An 11,965-nucleotide genomic window follows, 5' to 3' on the forward strand; every position below is an offset into this window, starting at 1 on the left:
TTACCTTGACCTCCGCTGAGAACAGGCACAGGGGACATATTTTTCACAGCTCCACTCATGAGTATGTCCACAAATGGCAGAGAGCCACAGGTATTGCTTTTGAGGTCGCAAACACATTTTAACAAGTAGGTGAATTTGCAAATACAAATTCTGCAAATAGTACGAATCCTCTGTAATTGCAAAACTTTCCTGAGGGAACATACCTTAAACTCAAGTGCACGTGCTAAGTTGCTTCAGTGATGTTTGACACTTTGCAATCCTATGGGTCATAGCCCACCAGGCTCCTCTGTCCATGGGATTCTCTAGGCAAGAATAGTGGAGTGGGTTGCCATTCCCTTCTCCAGGGGATCTTCCCAACCCAGGTATCGAACCTGCTATATCTGCTACAATGGCAGGCAGATCCTTTACCAGTAGCACCTGAAAAGACTACCTTAAACTCAGGCCACTCAAAAATTCTATTCTGTTTAAGATGTGGTCACAATCCAGTTACGTACACAGGAAGAAACTATCTACCACAAGTGAGACAGCACACAAGGACTTAGAAACCCAAGAATATCTAGAAATATAATTATTCAATAGAAACTATAAGATAAAAATGTTTAAAGTGATTTTTAAAATAAAAGAAGGGAGAAAAAAATCAAGATGTGATCTTAAAAGATCAGACAGATATGAAAACAACCAGACAGAATTTCTAGAAATAAAAAATATAGTCAATTAAAGAAAAAAGTTAATGGAAAGGTCAAAAGGTAAACTAAACAGTTAAAAAAAGAGAAATAGTTCACTTTAAAACAGATCAGAAAAAGTATTCATTCTAATCAATACAGAAATCAAAAGCAGAAAATCAGAAAATATAAATGAAATCATAATCTTGTTACCAAGTGTTAATATTTGTTGATATTTTGTGTATACCATTTTACATATATATACATATGTGCATACATATAAACTATATTTTATAGAAATAATAATAAAATATTGTAGCTTATTTAATTTGGCAATTTTTTTTTAACAGTTTCCAGTTAATTATGCTTCTACAATGTGATTTTAATTGATTGTATTTATTCCACTGATGTGTTATTTTCTTAGCTATTCCTCTGCATGAACTATTTGGTTTTTATTTTTTATTAAATAAATATTGCTGTCCTGATTATTTTTATACATATTATTTTGACCACGATGGTTTATCTTCCTAGAATAATTTTGTAGAAGCACTATGTTTAGGGCAAGACTTTTATTTTTTAAGCTTCTTCATAAGTTACATCTGACTCTCAGGAAAGTTTTACCAATTTATGTTTTATATAATGCTGTATAAGAAAATCTGTTTCCCCATATTTTCTCCAATTTTGGAGTATTAGCATCAGTATTAAATTTTGCTACTTTCATCAGTATGAAATGTACCCTCTTGTCTTAATTATCATTTACTTAAGTGCTATAGAGGTCTTAGCATCTCTGTGTCCCCTAAACACTGTAAAAAATGGCTGGCTGACTCTAAGAATATATATAAGGTGGCAACTTTAGTGAATTTATCAGGTTCAAGGCCTGACCTCTAATTAACCTTGTAAATTTGGAAATATCAATATCTATTATAAAGCAATTTATTCATTTTAATGAGGAGCTGTGAGGAAACAGAGATGTTAAGTGAAAGAAGGCAACTCTTTCAAAATGTTTAAATGGGATAGAAAAGAGAAAACCAATTTAATGAATAGCCATCATCTCGGACAGATACAAAAGTTTTTAAAAAGAAAAAATATATTTTCCTTGTGATGAGAACTCTCAGGATTTATTCTTTTAGCAACTTTCACATATAACATACAGCAGTGTTAATTATGGTAGTCATGTTGTACATTACATCCTCTGTACTCATTTATCTTATAACTTGATGTTTATATCTTCTGATCATCTTCATCCAACTCTTCCTCCTCCCAATTCCCCCTATGATCACATATCTGAACTCTTTTTCTGTTTGTTTGTTTGTTTGTTTGAATCACCCAAAATACTATGTTGTTTCCCGGCACACAACATAGTTATTTGGTATTTCTATACACTACAAAATGATCAATATCAATGAATATTTTTATGCTCCTTACCTTGCACTCTTCATGAGGTAGATTTGTTGTTTCCACTTCTGAGGTTATGTTTTTTCCTTCTCCAATTTCTCTGCTTCCTCATTTTGGCCAGTTCTCTGTTTATTTCTATTTGTTAGCTATGTCATGTTGAGTCCTGCCCCAGGCCACAGGTGCAAGGCCTTGCACCAAGGCCTCAGAAGCAGAGCCCAGAACCAAGGTCACCTCCAAAGCTGACTAAGTCCCTTTGTAACTGTTGCCAAAAGCCCCTGATCATCACTCACAAGCTTCCTGACTCCGAATTAGGCCAAGACGTCCACTCCAGCAAACACTGTATAATACCCCCAACCAATCACCTAATGGGAACCTTCCAACAGGAATTTTCTCTGTCTTGAGGCTATAAAAATCAGCTATTAATTCACGAAAACTGTTGGCTTTCCCTGATCTGTCAGGTGGTTGGCCCCCTGAGCTCACAGTGCCCACTTTATCTCTGCTCTTTGTTCTTAATAACCTCACTCCTTCTGAAATGCTCTGTGTCTAGAATTTCTTTTCCAACCTGTGCTTGGATTGCCTCGACAGGTCAGTTACATTTCCCATCTTGGAGAAGTGACTTTATGTAGAAGATGTTCTATGGGGCCTGGCAGTACATCCCCCGTGAGTGTATACGCTCTAAGGAGTGTCCCCTGTATGGGCCAACTACTGCGGACATGCAGGTAGGTGGGGCTCACCCCGGCCTAATTAGCTGCGAGGCTGTACCACATGCAGTGGCTGTGGCAGGGGTGGTTTGGGTCTCTTTTCTGAAATAGTATTTTCTTAGTTTGGAGACCAATAGTTCCACCACTGTGTCATAAATGCAAACACCTACAGATTAATATTCATTTATTTCAAAATAATAGTAACTACTATGTATTGGGTACCTTTTATGTGCCTGGAGCCTGGAGCTTTAACATGCACTATCTCATTCTATCCTTTGGGCAGGCTCCTGGAGGTGGTGAAGGACAGGGAGGCCTGGCATGCTGCAGTTCATGGGGTCGCAAAGAGTCGGATATGACTGAGCAACTGAACAACAATCCTTTTAATAAATCTTAAAGTTCTCACTGTCACATTCAAACCTGAAGGACCCAACAGAAGATGGGCTTTTTTTTTTTTTTTGGTGATGTTTGTTGTTGTTGCTGTTGTAAAATACAGATAACATGAAATTCATCATTTCAACCATTTCAAATTATACAATTCAGTGCCATTTAGTAAATTCACAATGTTGGGCAACTGTCACTACTAGCTGGTTCTAAAATGTTTTCATCACCCTTAAAAGAAACCTCATATTGATTAAGCAGTCATTCTCTATTTACTCTGTCTCCTAGTTCCTGGAAACTAGTAGTATACTTTCTCTTTCTATGGATTTGCTTATTCTGGTTAATTCATATAAATGGAATCATAAACATATGGTCTCTTTGTCTGGCTTTTTCCTCTTAGAGCATAGTTTTAAAGGTTCATTTATGATGTGCATATAAATACTATATCCCTTTTATGGCTGAATAATATTCTATTGTAAGATTATGTCACTTGTTTACCCATTCATCTGTTGATGGACACTTGGATTATTTACATTCTTTGGATAGTGAATAATGCTGCAATGAACACTGGCACACAGGTATCTGTTTACATCCCTGTTTTCGATTATGTTGGGTGTATATGTGGGAGTGGAATTACTAGATCATGTGGTAACTCTGTTTCACTTTTTGATAAATTGCAGAAATCTTTCACCGCAACTGTACCATTTTATATTCCATCAGCAATGTGTGAAGTTTCCCACTTCTCTACATCTTTTCCAACACATACTACAACACTTAATATTTTTCACTTTTTAGTTATAACACCCCAGTAGGGATGAAGTTGTTCTAACTATATTTTATTAGATTCTGTGTTTGTCTATTTGGCATCCATTCATCACAGGTCAAAACTTGTATTAGCTTTTTTTTCCCTGGTTTTTTGTATTCTTTTTTTTTCAGTCTCTAAGTTTTTATCAACATGAGTTTCCAAAAACAAGCATCCATATTAGTTGGGGTGGGGGTGGGGAATGTGGGAGATGAGGGGCAGGGAAGAGAAATTCTCCTCTATTGGTAATAAAGCTCCAGGTTCATCCCATAATGAGTTTCATAGTCCCCCAGAGACATGTGGTCTTTAAAAGTCATGTACCCCATCTTCAATACCATGGTTTTCCAACAGGTACCAGTTTGGGCTGTGATCAGCCTCTTAAGGTCCCCAATGGTGTCATTAGTATTGCATTTAATGCAGACTTTCTTCCCCAGACAGTCACTACCAACAACCTTGATCATCCTGACTGGAGCTCAAGTCACCTGGAACCAGCTGATGCCACAATCTCCTCGCTTGAGTGTAGAGCTCAGGCCCTATTTTCTATATTCTTGATGCTCTGGCACTTGGGGACCTCACAAACCCAGGGAGAGAATACTCCTCCAAAGGCTAGCTAATTCCTACAGAGAATAACTATTTGTCTACTGAGCATGCCTTTAATGTGCAAACCAAACAACCCCGAGTCTATACCCCCAACCATCTCCTTATCCTACTCTTACACTAAACCAGTATCTCCCCTGCTCTAAATCATCCCAGGGCTGGGTATCAGGCAACTAGAGATCAAGTCTATAGCCCAGAGCCCATGGAATTATTCAAATTAGTCAATCTTAAAACTATTTACCCTGCTCTGCCTTGTCTTTTTGTTTTCTTTTATGATTGGTGATGGTGAGCATCACTAATTATTTTGCTGAAATGAAGGCAAGAATATTAACTTTATGGGAAAAGTATGCATTATTGGTGGAACTGTGTCCCTCCTGAAAGTCATATGTTGAAGTCCTGACCCCCATTGCTTCATCATATGATCTTACTTGAAAATAGAGTCCTCACAGATGTAATTAATTAAGCTGAAGTCACACTGGAGTAGGGTGAATCACTAATCCAATAGGACTGATGACCTTTTAAAAGGGGGAAATTTGGACAAAGAGACGCTCACATAAGGACAACACCATTTGAAGACTGGAGTTATATTGTCACAAGCCAAGGAACTACTGGAAGCTGGAAGAAAAACCTGGAACAGATCCTTTCCTAGAACCATCAGCAAGAACATAGCCCTGCCAACACATTGATCATGGACCTCAAGAACTGTGGGACAATAAATTTCTAATGTTTAATTCAAAATTTTTGTTGTACTTTGTTATGGCAGTCCTAGCAAGCTAAGAAATCATACAATAATTTATGCAGGAGGAGAAGGGGTAACAGAGGATGAGATGATTGAATGGCATCACTGACACAATGGACATGAGTTTGAGCAAACTCTGGGAGATAGTGAAGGACGGGGAAGCCTGGTGTGCTGCAATCCAGCGGTTGCAAAGAGTCAGACACGACTTAGTGACTGAACAATAATTTATGGGTCATACATAACTTTTTTTGTTACTAATCCAGAAATTGCCAATCCATTAACAAAATACACAAACATGTACAGTAATAATTAAATTCAATAACCTTTTCTATTTTGATGACATTCAGTCATATAAAACCATAAATTTAAACAAATTTTTAATTTGTTGTTATAAAAGTATTTTTTGGCAAGATAGAAAGATAGACTATTGTAGTGTTAGCCCTTACACTTAGGTCTTTGATTGATCCATTTGGAGTTCTTTTTGGTATATGATGACTTCATTCTTCTTCATGAGCATTTAGTTTTTCTACTACCATTTTTAAAAAAGATTATTATTTCCCCAGTAAACTGTGGTGGCATCCTTGTCAAGTATCAATTGCCCATAAATATATGGGTGTATTTCTGGACTTGCAATTCTATATATATCCTTATGCCAGTACCACTGTCTTTGACTACTGTAGCTTTTCAGTAACTTTTGAATTTGGGAAATGTGAGTCCTCCAACATTGTTGGTGGATTCTTTACCCCTGAGCCACCATGGATTCCCTTTCAGTGGTTCTGAGAACAAATGCAAAGCAATCAATTTAAACCTGTACCTCACGCCTTACACAAATATAAACTCAAAATAGATCATAGACTTAAATGTAAGAGCTAAAACAATACATTTGTCAGAAGAAAACCTAAGAGTAAATCTTCATGATTGTAAGTTAGGCAAAAGTTTCTCAGATATAATAACAGAAGCATAAATGATTAAAGAAAAAGATTTTAAATTTATCAAAATTAAGTGTATTTTGCTTCAATTTTAGTATATGTGCTGCCAAAGCGAGCACTGTATTTTGCTTCAAAAGTTTTTTTATTTTCACTAAGAAAGTGACAAAATAAGCATGTTGCTGATAAAAGACTTATCTCCAGAGTATATAAAGAACTAAAAAATAAAAAGACAAATCAACTCTAAAATGGGCAAAGAATTTGAACTGACATTTCTCCAAAGAAATGTTCAACATTACTAGCATCAAAGAACTGCAAACCAAAACCACAAAGAGTGTTTACAAATAGCTCATACAGCTCAATATTTTAAAAGGAACAAAAAACCCAATCAAAAAAGTGGGCAAAATGTCCAGACATCTTTCAAAACAAGACATACAGATGGCCAGTATGCATAGGAAAAGACACTCAACATTACTCATTATTAGAGAAATAAAAATCAAAACTACAACCTCACACCAGTCAGAATGGCTATCATCAAAAAAATCTACAAATAATAAATGCTGAAGAGGATGGGTAGAAAAGGGAACCCTCCTACACTGTTAGTGGGAATGTAAATTGGTACAGCCACTCAGAAGGACAATTTGCAAGTTCTTTAAAAAACTAAAAATAGAGTTACTTTATGATCCAGCAATCCCACTCCTGGGTACACACCCAGAGAAAACTAAAATTAAAAAAGATACACACATGCCAACATTCACTGCAGCAGTATTTACAATAGCCAAGACATGAAAGCAACCTAAATGTCCACTGACAGAAGAATGAATAAAGAAGATGTGGTATATATACACAATGGAATATTACTCAGCTGTGAAAAAAGAATGAAATAATAGCAACCATTGACAAGCATTTGGAAAATCAAAATTCTTGTATATCACTGGTGGGGATATAAAATGGGGCAGCTGCTTTGGAAAATAAGTTCCTCTAAAAGTTGAACATAGAATTACCACATAACCCAGCAATAACTTTCCCAGGTACATACACACTCAAGAAAGAGAACATATATCATATAACACAAAAACTTGTATGCAAATATTTGTACCAGCATTATTCATACCAGCCAAAGGGTGGAAACAGTTCAAATGTCTGTCAATTGCTGAATACATAAAGAAATGTGACCTATCCTTACAATGGAATGATATTTAGTCATAAAAAAGAGAAGGAAGTACTGATATAAACTTCAACACAGATGAACTTTGAAAACATTATACTATAATAAAGAAGAACTTTGAAAACATTATACTATATTAAAGAAGCCAGACACAAAAGGTTATGTATTGTATGGTTTCATTTCTATGAAGTGTCCAAAATAGGCAAATCCATATAGACTGAACTGAAGCAGTGGTTGCCAGATTCTGGAGGGAAGGATAAGATGGTAAATGTCTACTGATATGGGATTTCCTTTGGGAGGAGCAGTGATGAAATATTCTAAAATTAGTGATGACGGTTGCACGATTTTGTGAATATACTAAAAAGTATACTTAAAAAAATGCTGAATTGTATACTTCAAAAGCAGGAATTTAATAATATATGAACCATATCTCAACAACAGCAAAAGAATATAGATAATGGAATAGATTTGGTGATAGAGGAGAAATGTGTTCTGTTTGAAGAAATTAACAAGTCAAGTCTTGGTGGCTCAGATGGTAAAGAATCTTCCTGCAAAGCAGTAGACCTAGGTTCAATCCATGAGTCAAAAAGATCCCCTGGAGAAGGGAATGTTTACCCACTCCAGTATACTTGCCTGGACAATTTCATGGACAGAGGAGACAGGCAAACTACTGTGGGCTATAGTCCATGGGGTTGCAAAGAATCGAACATGACTGAGGAGTCAAACATCATTGGAAGGACTGATGCTGAAGCTGAGGCTCCAATAGTTTGGCCATCTGATGCAAAGAAGTGACTCATTGGAAAAGTCCCTGATGTTGGAAAGATGAAGGCAGGAGGAGAAGGGGACAACAGAGGGTGAGATGGTTGGATGGCATCACCACCTCAGTGGACATGAGTTTGAGCAAGCTCCAGGAATTGGTGATGGACAAGGAAGCCTGGCATGCTGCAGTCCGTGGGGTCACAAAGAGTCAGTCATGACTGACCGATTGAACTGAACTGAACTGATAGTGTATCAGGAGGAGGGCATAGCAACTAACTCCAGTATTCTTGTCTGGAGAATCCCCATGGACAGAGGAGCCTGGCTGTCTACAGTCCGTGGGGTCTCAAAGAGTGAGACACAACTGAGCAACTAAGCATAGCAGCACAGGGTGATGGACCAAGGCCTGGCCTTTGCACTTCTCCCAGCCTCATCTGTCATCACTCTATGTCTCAAAATTTTTTCTCAACAGTAATGAGTTGCATTCATTGATTAAACAAATATGTAGTGCCCAATATGAGGAATAAAAGAGTGAGAAAAGCAGACATAGCCCCTGACTTCAGGGAGCTTGCACTCTAGAAAGGTAAGCAAGTAGTTATATTTTAATGTGCTTTGTCCCATGACTAAGAAAACAAGCTAAGACACTATCCCATTCTTCCTCCTTCTGGTTGAGCTAAGTGCCTCTTCACTGTGGTCTTAGAGCATCCTTTACATACTTTAATTAACTTACCACATTATTTTTGCTACAATTATCTACATTTGCATCTGTCATCCTAAGTAAATGTCACTTTCTCAAATTTGACTTAATATCTCTATAAACCATAACAATGCTAATGAGATAATATGAACTCAATAGTTGTTTGCATCTGGTTATGGTTAAGAGTATATATTCTGGAGCCAAATTCAGTTCAGTTGCTCAGTCGTGTCTGACTCTGCGACCCCATGGACTGCAGCATGCCAGGCCCCCCTGTCCATCACCAACTCCTAGAGTTCACTCCAACTCATGTCCATACTAATGCCATCCAACCATCTCATCCTCTGTCGTCCCCTTCTCCTTCCATCTTCAATCTTACCCAGCATCAGGGTCTTTTCAAATGAGTCAGTTCTTCGCATCAGGTGGCCAAAGTATTGGAGTTTCAGCTTCAGCATCAGTCCTTCCAATTAATATTCAGGACTGATTTCCTTCAGGATGGACTGGTTGGATCTCCCTGCAGTCCAAGGGACTCTCAAGAGTCTTCTCCAACACCACAGTTCAAAAACATCAATTCTTCAGCACTCAGCTTTCTTGATAGTCCAACTCTCACATCCATACATGTCTAGGTTTGTCATAACTTTTCTTCCAAGGAGAAAGCATCTTTTAATTTCATGGCTGCAGCAACCATCTGCAGTGGTTTTGGATCCCCCCCAAAATAAAGTCTGTCACTGTTTCCATTGTTTCCCCATCTATTTGCCATTAAGTGATGGGACTAGATGCCATGATCTTAGTTTTCTGAATGTTGAGTTTTAAGCCAGCTTTTTCACTCTCTTCTTTCACTTTCATCAAGAGGCTCTTTAGTTCCTCTTCACTTTCTGCCATACGGGTGGTGTCATCTGCATATCTGAGGTTATTGCTATTTCTCCCAGCAATCTTGATTCCAGCTTGTGCTTCATCCAGTCCAGTGTTTCTCATGATGTACTCTGCATACAGGTTAAATAAGCAGGATGACAATATATAGCCTAGACATACTCCTTTCCCTATTTGGAACCACTCTGTTCCAGATTTTTGAGTTCTAATCTGCTCTCTGAAATTTCTTAGCTGCTTGACTTTTGGTAGAGATATCTAGCTTCTCTAACTTCAGTTTCTTCACCTGCAAAATGAGAATAATAATAGCTCCTAATGTATAAGGTTTTGTGGAGGTTTTAAGAATTAATGTAAGTAAAGTACATGAAAAAGTGCTAGAGACATATTTTCTTTTTTTATTTTTTTAATTAATTTATTTAATTGGAGAATAATTACAATATTGTTATGGTTTCTGCCATACTAGACATACATTTTCTGCTCTTATGTTGTACAGTTCACTAAACATCATATATCCTGTTGTTACCATTCTTACTGTAATAGTCTAGTTGGCTAACAGTAAAAGAATAACTCCTCCACGTGAATATATGTGCTTCAAGTTATAACTATGATATTATTTAAAGATATCCTCCATAAAAAGTATGGCAAAAAGATTGGTCAGATTGAATTTAGCCAGAAAGTTAATCACAGTATCACCTATGGAAATATATTTGTCAGAGAAACCTGACAAATTAAACAGATTTCAATGAGCTACCAGTAGATGGCTCTCTTAATTTGCTATTTTATTTCAGTTCAGCTTTGTGCTTTTATGTTTCATGCATAAAGTCACACAAACAACCCTAGTGACGGGGTAGAAATGGCTCTCTAGGAATTGTCTAATGTGTTTGTCTATCTTCTGGTAGCGTTTATAATCCACAGTTTTAAATTCATTTGCAGAGGTCCTTCTTCAGTGGATACTTTTGAGGGTTCTTTTTTCTTTTTTTTTTTTTTAAGAAAATAATTTTGGAAATATTTTCTTGGAGCCTAGAATCTTGATTATTTTTTATACATCATGATAGATGGATGAACATAATTTATGTCTTAAATTTTTCGTAAAGAATGGATTTCCCATTTTTCTTGATATCTCATTTCTTTATAATAAATTTAGATCTGGTTATTTCTAAAGTTAATTCTTCCCTTAGTTTTTCTCTGTATTGTAAAACTAAATAATAATGTTCAAAATTTGTCTTTACTATATCAGTTAGCTACTCAGGACCTTTCTATTTCCATAGCATTTTATCTTTATTTTATTATATTGTCATTTATTAGTTTTACTATTAGTTCCTAAACAAATGTTTGGAGAATAAAGTTATACTCTATTCTCCAAAGTATTTATTGCTGTAGCAGATATATCCAAATATTCACTAGTTAAACCTTATAACCTATAGTGTTCATAGCCATACCTGCTGCTTATGCAAAGTTGTAGAATTTATTTCCTCAGATTATGTCTCTAAACTTCCAAATTATACCCGTATTCCATCCCATCCTAGGTCAGTTCCAAGAGGATGCCCAATCTCTTCACTGCTTTCTCTCTCTCTCACACAAACCCTTGCACTCAAATACTTGATGGAGATCTGCAAAGTCCTAACAAGGGGTCAGAGGCAAAGTGCATGGTCTTGTCTTAGTTGGAATAATCTTTGATTTCACTTAGTATTTCCTCCTCTTCTCTTCTTTCCACTACTACCCTTATCCAGAATTTTACAAAATAAATTCAATATCTCTTCTTTATAGAACAGATCTGCCAGAAGTCAGATCTCAAGTTCCTCAAACTTCTCAGCCTCCCACATGGATAGTTCTAGAGCTTTAATGGGCCTTCAGATATATCTTCAGTAAAGGAAAGAGGCCGGGCTTTGGTATTCCTCATTGGTCCGTTTTTGGATGCAAGCCACTCCCAGGGAGGAAGCATAGCCTCGCTCTGAGTGAGGTTCCTGCTTGTCCAAGGCAATTCCCAGAGAGAGACAATCAGCCTTAAGCCGTCAACACCAACACTCCCCAAGGCTGGGGGAAACCAGTGCTGCCATCCTAAAAGTGGCTTCTGAATGGTACACCACAGAATCCACCTCAGAATCCATCTTCAGAAGAAGAAGATGAGGCCCAAACAGCAAGAAATAAATCCAGACAGAAATGGAAAGACCCAATCCTAATATTATTTGTGTTCCTCAGTCCAGTTCCACCCTGGACATCTTAGTTACACGAGCCAGTAGACTGCAGTTTTCTGCTTAGGCTATTTGAAGTTGGGATTCT

At 37.0% G+C, this 11,965-nt stretch overlaps 1 pseudogene; it reads right to left on the reverse strand.

Moving 5' to 3' along the window:
- Positions 1-4,177: 4,177 nt before the first annotated feature.
- Positions 4,178-4,399, reverse strand: LOC110132405 (ubiquitin-like protein 5 pseudogene; annotated as a pseudogene).
- Between the last annotated feature and the right edge of the window lie 7,566 nt (positions 4,400-11,965).

This window comes from Odocoileus virginianus, chromosome 5 (assembly GCF_023699985.2).
Source record: "Odocoileus virginianus isolate 20LAN1187 ecotype Illinois chromosome 5, Ovbor_1.2, whole genome shotgun sequence".
NCBI lineage: Eukaryota > Metazoa > Chordata > Mammalia > Artiodactyla > Cervidae > Odocoileus > Odocoileus virginianus.